Source organism: Rhinoderma darwinii, unplaced genomic scaffold (assembly GCF_050947455.1).
Source record: "Rhinoderma darwinii isolate aRhiDar2 unplaced genomic scaffold, aRhiDar2.hap1 Scaffold_4552, whole genome shotgun sequence".
Taxonomy (NCBI): Eukaryota; Metazoa; Chordata; class Amphibia; order Anura; family Rhinodermatidae; genus Rhinoderma; species Rhinoderma darwinii.
This window is the reverse complement of record NW_027463969.1, coordinates 1-12,739: the sequence shown is the minus strand read 5'-3', so window position 1 is coordinate 12,739 and position 12,739 is coordinate 1. Positions and strand designations below refer to the sequence as shown.

Sequence of the window (12,739 nt, the reverse complement as noted above, 5' to 3'; positions counted from 1 at the left end):
AGGACTATGGATTAAAGCATTTGATGTCAATGGCCATTCTAAGCTGAATGTGCCTGATCTCGTCAGATCGCAGAAATTACACAGCCTAAGGCCTCACTAGTACCAGTGTGGGAGACTGTCTGGGAATCCGTGGTGCGGTTGACTTTTTATTATGTCGTTTAGCTTTTGTTTCACAATAGATTAAATAGGACTATGGATTAAAGCATTTAATGTCAATGGCCATTCTAAGCTGAATGTGCCTGCTCTCGTCAGAACGCAGAAGTTACACAGCTTAAGGCCTCGCTAGTACCAGTGTGGGAGACTGTCTGGGAATCCGTGGTGCGGTTGAATTTTTATTATGTCGTTTAGATTTTGTTTCACAATCGATTAAAAAGGACTATGGATTAAAGCACTTAATGTCAATGGCCATTCTAAGCTGAATGTCCCTGCTCTCGTCAGATCGCAGATGTTACACAGCTTAAGGCCTCGCTAGTACCAGTGTGGGAGACTGTCTGGGAATCCGTGGTGCGGTTGCCTTTTTATTATGTTGTTTAGATTTTGTTTCACAATAAATTAAATAGGACTATGGATTAAGGCTTTTAATGTCAATGGCCATTCTAAGCTGAATGTGCCTGCTCTCGTCAGATCGCAGAAGTTACACAGCTTAAGGCCTCGCTAGTACCAGTGTGGGAGACTGTCTGGGAATCCGTGGTGCGGTTGACTTTTTATTATGTCGTTTAGATTTTGTTTTACAATCGATTAAAAAGGACTATGGATTAAAGCATTTAATGTCAATGGCCATTCTAAGCTGAATGTGCCTGCTCTCGTTAGATCGCAGAAGTTACACAGCTTAACGCCTCGCTAGTACCAGTGTGGGAGACTGTCTGGGAATCCGTGGTGCGGTTGACTTTTTATTATGTCGTTTAGATTTTGTTTCACAATAGATTAAATAGGACTATGGATTAAAGCATTTCATGTCAATGGCCATTCTAAGCTGAATGTCCCTGCTCTCGTCAGATCGCAGAAGTTAGACAGCTTAAGGCCTCGCTAGTACCAGTGTGGGAGACTGTCTGGGAATCCGTGGTGCGGTTGCCTTTTTATTATGTCGTTTAGATTTTGTTTCACAATCGATTAAAAAGGACTATGGATTAAAGCATTTAATGTCAATGGCCATTCTAAGCTGAATGTGCCTGCTCTCGTCAGATCGCAGAAGTTACACAGCTTAAGGCCTCGCTAGTACCAGTGTGGGAGACTGTCTGGGAATCCGTGGTGCGGTTGACTTTTCATTATGTCGTTTAGATTTTGTTTCACAATCGATTAAAAAGGACTATGGATTAAAGTATTTAATGTCAATGGCCATTCTAAGCTGAATGTGCCTGCTCTCGTCAGATCGCAGAAGTTACACAGCTTAAGGCCTCGCTAGTACCAGTGTGGGAGACTGTCTGGGAATCCGTGGTGCGGTTGACTTTTTATTATGTCGTTTAGATTTTGTTTCACAATCGATTAAAAAGGACTATGGATTAAAGCATTTAATGTCAATGGCCATTCTAAGCTGAATGTGCCTGCTCTCGTCAGATCGCAGAAGTTACACAGCTTAAGGCCTCGCTAGTACTAGTGTGGGAGACTGTCTGTGAATCCGCGGTGCGGTTGACTTTTTATTAAGTCGTTTAGATTTTTTTTCACAATCGATAAAAAAGGACTATGGATTAAAGCATTTAATGTCAATGGCTATTCTAAGCTGAATGTGCCTGCTCTCGTCAGATCGCAGAAGTTACACAGCATAAGGCCTCGCTAGTACGAGTGTTGGAGACTGTCTGGGAATCCGTGGTGCGGTTAACTTTTTATTATGTCGTTTAGATTTTGTTTCACAATAGATTAAATAGGACTATGGATTAAAGCACTTAACGTCAATGGCCATTCTAAGCTGAATGTGCCTGCTCTCGTCAGATCGCAGAAGTTACACAGCTTAAGGCCTCGCTAGTACCAGTGTGGGAGACTGTCTGGGAATCCGTGGTGCGGTTGAATTTTTATTATGTCGTTTAGATTTTGTTTCACAATCGATTAAAAAGGACTATGGATTAAAGCATTTAATGTCAATGGCCATTCTAAGCTGAATGTCCCTGCTCTCGTCAGCTCGCAGAAGTTACACAGCTTAAGGCCTCGCTAGTACCAGTGTGGGAGACTGTCTGGGAATCCGTGGTGCGGTTGACTTCTTATTATGTCGTTTAGATTTTGTTTCACAATAGATTAAATAGTACTATGATTAAGGCTTTTAATGTCAATGGCCATTCTAAGCTGAATGCGCCTGCTCTCGTCAGAGCACAGAAGTTACACAGCTTAAGGCCTCGCTAGTACCAGTGTGGGAGACTGTCTGGGAATCCGTGGTGCGGTTGACTTTTTATTATGTTGTTTAGATTTTGTTTCACAATCGATTAAAAAGGACTATGGATTAAAGCATTTATTGTCAATGGCCATTCTAAGCTGAATGTCCCTGCTCTCGTCAGATCGCAGAAGTTAGACAGCTTAAGGCCTCGCTAGTACCAGTGTGGGAGACTGTATGGGAATCCGTGGTGCGGTTGCCTTTTTATTATGTCGTTTAGATTTTGTTTCACAATCGATTAAAAAGGACTATGGATTAAAGCATTTAATGTCAATGGCCATTCTAAGCTGAATGTGCCTGCTCTCGTCAGATCGCAGAAGTTACACAGCTTAAGGCCTCGCTAGTACCAGTGTGGGAGACTGTCTGGGAATCCGTGGTGCGGTTGACTTTTTATTATGTCGTTTAGATTTTGTTTCACAATCGATTAAAAAGGACTATGGATTAAAGCATTTAATGTCAATGGCCATTCTAAGCTGAATGTGCCTGCTCTCGTCAGATCGCAGAAGTTACACAGCTTAAGGCCTCGCTAGTACCAGTGTGGGAGACTGTCTGGGAATCCGTGGTGCGGTTGACTTTTTATTATGTCGTTTAGATTTTGTTTCACAATCGATTAAAAAGGACTATGGATTAAAGCATTTAATGTCAATGGCCATTCTAAGCTGAATGTGCCTGCGCTCGTCAGATTGCAGAAGTTACACAGCTTAAGGCCTCGCTAGTACCAGTGTGGGAGACTGTCTGGGAATCCGTGGTGCGGTTGACTTTTTATTATGTCGTTTAGAATTTGTTTCACAATCGATTAAAAATAATAATAGACTAAAGCTTTAAAAGTTAATGGCCATTCTTAGCTGAAATGTGCCTTTTCTCGTCAAATCGCAGATGAATAACAATTTAACACCTCGCTAGTACCAGTGTGGGAGACTGTCTGGGAATCCGTGGTGCTGTTGACTTTTTATTATGTAGTTTAGAATTTGTTTCACAATCGATTAAAAATAAAAATAGACTAAAGCTTTAAAAGTTAATAGCCATTCTAAGCTTAAATGTGCCTTTTCTCGTCAAATCGCAGATATATAACACTTTAAGGCCTCGCTAGTACGAGTGTGAGAGACTGTCTGGGAATCCGTGGTGCGGTTGACTTTTTATTAGGTCGTTTAGATTTTGTTTCACAATCGATTAAAAAGGACTATGGATTAAAGCATTTAATGTCAATGGCCATCCTAAGCTGAATGGGCCTGCTATCATCAGATCGCAGAAGTTACACCGCTTAAGGCCTAGCTAGTACGAGTGTGGGAGACTGTCTGGGAATCCGTGGTGCGGTTGACTTTTTATTATGTCGTTTAGAATTTGTTTCACAATAGATTAAATAGGACTATGGATTAAAGCATTTAGCGTCAATGGCCATTCTAAGCGTAATGTCCCTGCTCTCGTAAGATCGCAGAAGTTACACAGCTTAAGGCCTTGCTAGTACAAGTGTGGGAGAATTACATCGTAATGAAACCCCAATATTCCTGGTATCTCCAATGCTGCCAGGCATTTCATTAAGTGTCATGACCGGGCAATTATTTCATTTAAAACAAATGCCATTGAGAAAACAATATGTTCTGCACGAGGTGGCATTATGAAACAGACCCTATTGGACAGGGAAGCCTTCTGGATATATAGCCTTAAAACTAGGTTCCCGAGGGGGCTTAACATGAAAAGGGAACTGATGTTCCACTACTAATCAATTAACTGACGGTTCCATCCTCTTTCCTTTTTTGAATTGAAATTAATTTATGATTTATGTTTTGTTTTTTTATATAGAAACCATTTAACATCAGATGGTACATCTTATTTGCCCAAAAGTGTCAGTTTCGTATTCAAAATTTGGGCTTTACTGTAATTTAATAATCCCCTTTGTTACTATTATAATTAACAAGTTTAAAACCTCTTCTAAAATATCTTTCAGGATTATTTGAGTTATTATATATCCGGAAGTGTTAAATGGTTGCAGCCGTACGATATGGTATCATAAATAGCTGCTCAGTACAATAAGTAAAAAATTCGACATATATATTTGTCACATATAGCTGAACATTTTAAACAGTTTGTATGGAGAGATATTATTAATGCTTAACACCAAGCATTTTATAATTATTTTAATAACAGTTTTTCGTTGTTTATTTTTCAGTTTCATTTTTAGGTTGCATAGCTCATTATCTGTCTCCCGTTTTTCGTTCATATCCGGTCTTTCGAATTCATTAGTTAAATGTATTCAGTAATTGCATATGCACTCCAAAATTATAGTGTAGAGCTCGCACAGAAGAGCGCATATTTGCTTACATAGTAATTGAATGAGAATGAAAAATATATAACCCGAAATACTCACATTACATGATTGCTATACAGTAACTTCTTGTTTCACCTTGTGTTTTTTACTTCTGGTAAACACAGGTGATTTTGAGATTTACCTTGAACGCCCATACCGGATATAAACGCCGGGAACAGACATTGACTTTCATACATGCCATGATTAAGGACACAAGACGTGTCTGAAACGCGTAGGCAACGCGATTCAACCCTTTTTGCACTTCAAAATTGTGTAATACAAATAAAATTGGAACCTCGATTCCTTTTACTAACAGTCAAGCACTGGATTACAGTCTCTTTTGCCTCTTCTGCAGTCGGTCGTGCGGAGATCCGTGCGCTGTCTTAATGGGACACAACAAATGGTTAGCTGGAGGATCCCCCCCCTTCCCCTCATGTGTTTCTGTTTAAAAATTCTTCTCCTTGGCTAAAAAAACACTCCTCCAAAATGCTAAGTTGCACTGGGCATATTATGTATTTTTGAAAGCTTGCCCGTTATGCAGGGAAACATTATCATAACGAGAATACTGTGCAAGCTCTGTTCGCAGTTAATGTACTGGAAGTGAACAATTGGGCCACTGGATCTGGGAGAATGGTCTTTTCCCTCAAATCTTTCTTCAGATTTACCAGAAGTTGGGCAACCCATAGGTGGATCTCTTCTTGTCTCGTCTCAACCACAAGGGCTCAGCCTAGGTGGCCAGGGAGCGGGATTCCAGGGCCATTGCATTCGACTACTTAAAGGGAACCTGTCACCAGCATTTCACCTATTAAACCGACTATACCTGGTGGTAGTGGGTGAAAAATCATTTCTATATAACCTATAATTGTCTTCTTAGTCGGCTCTGTAGCTTTAGTATTTAGCTTTTTAGTGTTCCCACATCATATGCTAATGAGCAGAAAAGAGTCAGATCTTCATTTGAAAAGAGTCAAATCTTCGTTTGGAAACAGTCATATCTTCATTCCTCAAGTCTTTCCAAGTTTACTTCGCCTCCTTACTTTTGATTGACAGCTCCTCGCCTTCCCCCAGCACACAAAATCCTGCGCTTGTGCATTGATGTCCTCTTTTGGTGTGTGCGCACAAAGGGACACCGCATAATTACGATAAAAGGCGCAAAACGTTTGCAGACCGTTATTTACAGTCGGAAGAGGAGTTTAGGAGCGGGGATAACGGCAATTAACTTTTTATAGCAGCGGCCAGTGAGGGATAAGTAAAGCTCAATAAGTGAAATGCTGGTGACAGGTTCCCTTTAATCACTCCTTAGAAGGGATTCTCTCTTCTATATCTCATCACTCCTCTTCCGCTACTACCCAAAGTCCTCAAGGGAATCAAGGCAGAAGGTGTTCACGCGATCCTGGTTGCTCCGGACTGGCCTCGCCAGGTCTGTAACACCAACCTAGTCAACCTACTCACAGACACACCTTGGTGTCTACCGCTACGACCTTACCTCCAAGGTCCACTGTTCTACCCCACTTTACCTCAGATTCATATAACGGCATAAATGTTGAAGCTAGTCTTGATCAGAGACTTGGCTTAGCTTTTCTTAAGGGTCAGGTCTCTGCTCTGTCTATTGTTCCCAGCAAACATTGTTCTTTCGCTCTCAGGTAAAAACCTTTCTGCAAGGGGTTTCTCATGCTGTTCCTCCTTTTCGACGTCCCACTAAATCCTGGGATCTTAATCTGGTTCTGGGTGTCCCCTCCCTTTAAACCCTTGTGGCCATTACATCCATCAGACAGGTTTAGGAACTGGCTGCTCTGTTTTGCAAATCTTATTTTCTGATTATCCATAAGGAAGTTGTGTTCTGTCCTCTCCCGTTCTTTGTTCCAAAAGTGTCTTTGCCTTTGACATCCATAAGGAGAGAGTCCTTCCTTTTACTCCTTCACGTGCTCCCTGCCGATCGCTAAAACAAAGCGGCAGAAGCACTCCGGTGAGCGCTGTGCTGCTTCGTTTCTGATCAGCTTTCCTCTAAAATCCGAGGGAGTTGTGTATGCGCTCAATAGAAAGTCTATGAGCCCGTATATCGCTCGCTCCTCTTTCTGAGGAAAGCCGATCAGAAATGAGGCGGCGCAGTGCTCACCTTAGGGCTCCAGTCACTTCATTTTAGTGATCAGTGGGGGGGTCTCAGTGTCTGACCCCCACCGATCAAAACCAATCATGTTTTTATGTAATACATATTTTTTTAAGAATTTTGTGGGTTTTTTTTATTTATTTTTATTTTACTTGGTTTCCATTTTAGCCACATGAAACCTCAAAAATCAGATCAAGTTGTGTGGGATGATTGTGTGATGCCTCCTGTTCGTCGACATGCCAGTTTTCACCACTCTTCGCAAACTGAGAGGGACAGAATCCTTGAACTGAGAGATCTTGGTTTATCACTCCGGCAGATCTCTACGCGCCTAGGCAGAGATGTCAGCACTGTTCAGTGTTGCCTGTCCCGGGGGTTGTGAGGACAACAACGAATGGGAATGACCGCAAGAGGTGCGCATATGCGAATCTCTGCACTGACGGATCATCTAAATTGGAAGAATGGCGTGTAGTAATCCATTCTGTACTACAAGTCAAATCAGATGTCACAGCCCAAGCCTAAGGCAGCAACCAGTGTCGACACAAATCATCAGAAGGCGTCTGCACAACATTGGGCTACGAGCCAGACGTCCAGCTACAGGTGTTCCATTGACCACACGCCACCACTCTCAAAGGCTATCATGGTGCACAGCAAGACAGCAATAGAGGCCGGAATGGAGGTCTATCCTCTTCAGCGAAGGCCTAAGTGTGCTACCATGGCCTGCAGCATCTCCGGACTTGTCTCCCATCGAGCACATCTGGGATGTCATTGGTCTGCAATTGTAAAGAGAGCTGCTAGCAGCCAATCTTGATAATTTGCGTGCCCAAGTGCATTCAGCATGGTAGAACATTCCTCAGAAAACCATTGATGACCACATTGATAGCATGCCAAGAAGTATAAGCGCTTGTATTTCTGCACATTGCGCTCATATCCGATACTGAATAAATCAAGATCTTTGGAATATTTTGTTTCCATTTCTTTATCATTTGTATATCATTAGCACGTCTATCGATCCTGTGATTTCCAGAATTCCAAAACTTTTCTTCCTTGGTTTTGCAATTTCAATGTTGAGGAGTGTTGATAACACAGGATCCACCATTGATAATAGGCGATGGATACAGCTCTCTTCCTATCCCTTCCTGCACCACAAACGATTCACAGTTCACAGAGCATGCCTAGAAAACTCTCCCATAGAAGTCAATGGGTCACCACCTGTGCACAGGTTCCTATGGTCCATGTGGCTTCTGTAAAGCAAATCTCTAAGTGCGGTTAACAGCAGCTCAGACAAGATGGCTGCCCCCATAATCATGTATAGATAATAGAATATAAAAATAAAAACAGAAAGTATTGTTTCACTCTCTGTTTTTAATTATGAATAAAATATATAGGTAACATTTTCCCTTTCATTTCAAATAATTTGTCCTTGCTTATTTCAACAAAAGTCTAGATGACTAATTACTAATAGGTTGTTTTTTAGTTATTTCAAATGGTTGTATGTCTTCGTTATTTATAGATTTACTATGTCGAACAAGGTCGAGTGAAGCTTAATCTCCATGAGTCAGAACGGATTTTAAAGGATGGAGACTTCTTTTTCGTCCGTCCCAGGTAAAAAAATAATTTAACTTTCTTATTTTTTGTCTTAAGACCTAAGCTATATAGGAGAACTACCAAAGGTGTACATTGAAAATATAAACTTTTTATGCTGACCTATAGTCTTTTAAAGTTACAAGCCCAAAGCTAATGCTTATGCTCATAAGTGTGCGCATTTTTGCCTGTAATATGGTTTGCAAAACAGAACCATTCTGCAGGCACCGTACTACTGCCACTTTGTTCTGAGTGAAGTACCAATTCATAGTCGGGGCTTATCTTTAGAACTTGGTCCGACACATGCCATGCGATGGAGCTTGCTGCGTTTATTATGTAGACCCAGCATGCATGGCCCTATTGAAATGCTGTGACCCGGTAATTCAAAAACCAAATCTGCTTGTGTTCATGAGAGTTAAAGGGGTTGTCCGAGATACCAAAGTTTTTTTCAAAAACTGTGTCATACGTTACCCCTTATACAGACATCCTAAATAAAGCATTATTTTAAAAAAAAATTCGACTTGCCACATCTCTTCTTTGAATTTAGCACAGTTTGTTTACATGCAGTTCAGGTCTGGTTTGTTGATCTTTCCTTCTGATGAAACTTGTTTTCCGTGCACGCTCATTGCAGGCTGCAATGAGCGTGCACGTACATTCCAAGAGTTCATGTGAGCTGTCCTTGCTCCTCCCCGCTGACCTCCTTCACTGGACTTGTCTCCTTGCTGACATTCTTGAAGGATGGTGAGCAAATGTTATCTCCCCATTATGTTTTTCACATTTTCCACCAAATTGCTGCGTAAATCAAGCACCAAACACGCGTGTGCGGTGCGTGGTTTTCACGCACGCATTGACTTCAATGTGAGTGTAGGTGCATGATAACGCACCAATAGAGGACATGCAGTATGTTTCACGCAGCGGACACTCGCTGCGTGAAAAGTCACGCAAGTGTGAACGGCCCCATTGAAATAAATGGGTCGCGTGTGCTATGCATGGTTTAGACGATCAGCACACGGACGAGATTCACCCTGGTGTGAATGGGGCCTTAGGCACGAGTTACACAAGCGTGAATCATGTCCGTGTGCTGTGCTTAGCAAAAACGCACAACACACGCGACCCATTTATTTCAATGGGGCTGTTCACACATGCGTGACTTTTCACGCAGCGAGTGTCCGCTGCGTGAAACATACTGCATGTCCTCTATTGGTGTGTTATCATGCACCTACACTCACATTGAAGTCAATGCGTGCGTGAAAACCACGCACCGCACACGTGTGTTTGGTGTGTGATTTACACAGCAATTTGGTGGAAAAAAGAAGAAAAAAAATGGGCTGGCTTTGTGAGTGCGTGAATAACGCATGAGAATCGAAAAGCACACTGATGCATAACGCACACACACACGGACGGGATTGACGCAAGTTTTTCACGCGTGGAAAATACACACGCTCGTGTGCATGATGCCTTACTAATGTTAGGGCGGATTTACACGAGCTTGTGCGTTTTGTACACGCAAAAACCGCAGTGTCATGTTCATATGGATGTGCGGCTGCGTGCTTTTCTGTTTACATTCATTCTTTTACTGTTGTTGCGCGAATAACGTGCGTCCCACGGAAGGGCTTCCGTGGGGTGCGCGTGATTTTCACGCACCCATTGACTTCAATGGGTGTGTGATGCGCGAAAAACGCCTAAATATAGAACATCTCATGAGTACACAGTGGACTCACGCTGCGCAAAACTCACGGACAGTCTGCACTGCCCCATAGACTTGTATAGGTCCGTGCGACCCGCGTGAAAACCACGCGGGCTGCACGGACGAAAATCACGTTATTTAAAATGGAAAATGAATTGATCTCCCAGACTATCTATTACCTCGTCTAAAAGCATAGCTATCTGTTACAAATCAATGTGATTGGTTAAACTTTCAAAATACTTTGTATTAAAAATTATTTTTACTTTTTGGGATACAGCTGCTTTGTAATCTGTATACAGAGCAGCTATATTGTGCGCTAAGACCTGAATCTGTCAGGTCCCCGGCACTGATGGATTCAGTTTCAGCGGGTCCTGCGTGTAATCGATCCCATCTAAGTTATAAACGTAGATGTGATCGATGGCCGCTTGATCACGCAGGACCCGCTTACACTGAACCAGTCCGTTTTGCGGACCATGATAGATACAGGTTTCAGCGCTAGGTACAGATGCTCTGTATACAAAGCAGCTATATCACAAAAATAATTTTTAATAAATACTTTAAAGGTTGGATCAATCACACTGAGACATTTTAATTAAAAAAAAGATTTCAAAGTTGTAAACTTTGTTTATTTTAATAATATTGCTCCTTATATGTTTCTTTACGTATACATTTATTTACTTACTCTGTTTATTTTATGACAGAATGCGTTGCCTAAAGTGAAAATAGCTAATTTATTGGCAATGATTTCTGTACATCCTGCAATAGCTTCAGCAACAATATATTTACTACTGGGAAGTTGATAATCGCCCCTCAAAAAAAGACTGAAAGGAGCGTTGTTGTGTCTGAGATTGTGGTGGGTAAATATTTTTTCAATGAACGCTAACTTTTCAAACAACTTATGCTAATCTAATAGTATACCTGATATAGAACAACTTTGTAATTTACTTTTACTATTAGAAATGTTGTGGTTTTATTCATGCAAATTCAGTGTGAAATTACTGCACCTATGTTTATCCCTTCCTGTAACCTGCTGTCTACCCCCTGTTGAGTAAAAATACATCTCTAGTTACAAAGGAGAAGGACTGCAGGAAGTGGTGTCTCTTTACAGCCAGCCCATAGAAGTCTATGGAGAGGAGAGGCGGGAGCAGGGAAAGAGGAGACACAGGCTGCTGGCAGACCTTCTTTTTTTTGTAGTAAGCGTTAAATCCCTGTCCATAGGATGCATTAGGCGGGGGGGCCACACGCTGAGTATTTCTCACTACAAAAAATGGCTGTGATATTGCTGTGATAAATAGCTGTCCTTAGGAATGCATTGAGTAGCTTGAAAATCTCTTCAAAATCGCTCCAGTCAAGCGATTTGCTAGTGTTTTTTTTTCATTTCTACATGCTGGAATTTCAGAGCTACACACTTGTCAGGAGAGATTTTGAAGAGATTTTCAAGCTACTAAATGCATTCCTATGGGCAGCGATTTATCAGTCATTTTTTGTTGTGAGATAAATAGGCCTAGCCCAGAGGTTGCACTACATTTATTCCTGCAGCATAAAAATACTTCTGAAGAGGCAAAAGAGACTGTAATCCAGCACTTGAAGATTAATAAAAGGAATCGAGGTTCCAATTGTATTTGTATTACAAATTTTTAAAATGTCAAAGTGCAAAAAGGGTTGAATCGCATTGGTTATTCGCCTACACGTTTCAGACACAGCCTGTGTCCTTAATCATGGCATGTATGAAAGTCAATGTCTGTTCCCGGCGTTTATATCCGGTATGGGCGTTCAAGGTAAATCTCAAAATCACCTGTGTTTACCGGAAGTAAAAAAACACAAGGTGCAACAAGAATTTTCTGTATAGCAATCATTTAATGAGAGTATTTTCCGTTATATATTTTTTCTCATTCAATCACTATTTAAGCAAATATGCGCTCTTCTGTGAGAGCTCTACAGTATGGAGTGCATATGCAATGACTGAATTTATTTAACTAATGAATTCGAAAGACCGGATATGAACGAAACGGGATACGGATAATGAGCTATGCAATGTAAAAATGAAACTGAAAAATAAACAACGAAAAACGGTTATTAAAATAAATATAAAATGCTTGGTGGAAAGCATTAATAATATCTCTCCATACAAACTGTTTAAAATGTTCAGCTATACACTACCGTTCAAAAGTTTGGGGTCACCCAGACAATTTTGTGTTTTCCATGAAAACTCACACTTCTATTTATCAAATGAGTTGCAAAATGACTAGAAAATATAGTCAAGACATTGACAAGGTTAGAAATAATGATTTTTTATTTGAAATAATAATTTTCTCCTCCAAACTTTGCTTTCGTCAAAGAATGCTCCATTTGCAGCAATTAGAGCATTGCAGACCTTTGGCATTCTAGCTGTTAATTTGTTGAGGTAATCGGGAGAAATTTCACCCCATGCTTCCAGAAGCCCCTCCCACAAGTTGGATTGGCTTGATGGGCACTTCTTGCGTGCCATAGGGTCAAGCTGCTCCCACAACAGCTCTATGGGGTTGAGATCTGGTGACTGCGCTGGCCACTCCATTACAGATAGAATACCAGCTGCCTGCTTCTTCCCTAAATAGTTCTTGCATAATTTGGAGGTGTGCTTTGGTTCATTGTCCTGTTGTAGGATGAAATTGGCTCCAATCAAGCGCTGTCCACAGGGTATGGCATGGCGTTGCAAAATGGAGT

At 41.3% G+C, this 12,739-nt stretch overlaps 16 pseudogenes; all 16 read left to right on the top strand.

Moving 5' to 3' along the window:
• The first annotated feature begins 25 nt into the window (after positions 1-25).
• Positions 26-144, top strand: LOC142717261 (5S ribosomal RNA; annotated as a pseudogene).
• A 67-nt stretch (positions 145-211) lies between these two features.
• LOC142717135 (5S ribosomal RNA) lies at positions 212-330 on the top strand (annotated as a pseudogene).
• Positions 331-397: 67 nt separating this feature from the next.
• LOC142717248 (5S ribosomal RNA) lies at positions 398-516 on the top strand (annotated as a pseudogene).
• A 67-nt stretch (positions 517-583) lies between these two features.
• Positions 584-702, top strand: LOC142717272 (5S ribosomal RNA; annotated as a pseudogene).
• A 67-nt stretch (positions 703-769) lies between these two features.
• LOC142717249 (5S ribosomal RNA) lies at positions 770-888 on the top strand (annotated as a pseudogene).
• Positions 889-955: 67 nt separating this feature from the next.
• Positions 956-1,074, top strand: LOC142717182 (5S ribosomal RNA; annotated as a pseudogene).
• Positions 1,075-1,141: 67 nt separating this feature from the next.
• On the top strand, positions 1,142-1,260 carry LOC142717260 (5S ribosomal RNA; annotated as a pseudogene).
• A 67-nt stretch (positions 1,261-1,327) lies between these two features.
• On the top strand, positions 1,328-1,446 carry LOC142717247 (5S ribosomal RNA; annotated as a pseudogene).
• A 67-nt stretch (positions 1,447-1,513) lies between these two features.
• Positions 1,514-1,632, top strand: LOC142717152 (5S ribosomal RNA; annotated as a pseudogene).
• A 253-nt stretch (positions 1,633-1,885) lies between these two features.
• Positions 1,886-2,004, top strand: LOC142717171 (5S ribosomal RNA; annotated as a pseudogene).
• Positions 2,005-2,071: 67 nt separating this feature from the next.
• LOC142717218 (5S ribosomal RNA) lies at positions 2,072-2,190 on the top strand (annotated as a pseudogene).
• A 66-nt stretch (positions 2,191-2,256) lies between these two features.
• Positions 2,257-2,375, top strand: LOC142717170 (5S ribosomal RNA; annotated as a pseudogene).
• Positions 2,376-2,442: 67 nt separating this feature from the next.
• On the top strand, positions 2,443-2,561 carry LOC142717205 (5S ribosomal RNA; annotated as a pseudogene).
• Positions 2,562-2,628: 67 nt separating this feature from the next.
• LOC142717235 (5S ribosomal RNA) lies at positions 2,629-2,747 on the top strand (annotated as a pseudogene).
• A 67-nt stretch (positions 2,748-2,814) lies between these two features.
• On the top strand, positions 2,815-2,933 carry LOC142717223 (5S ribosomal RNA; annotated as a pseudogene).
• A 67-nt stretch (positions 2,934-3,000) lies between these two features.
• LOC142717266 (5S ribosomal RNA) lies at positions 3,001-3,119 on the top strand (annotated as a pseudogene).
• Positions 3,120-12,739: the final 9,620 nt, after the last annotated feature.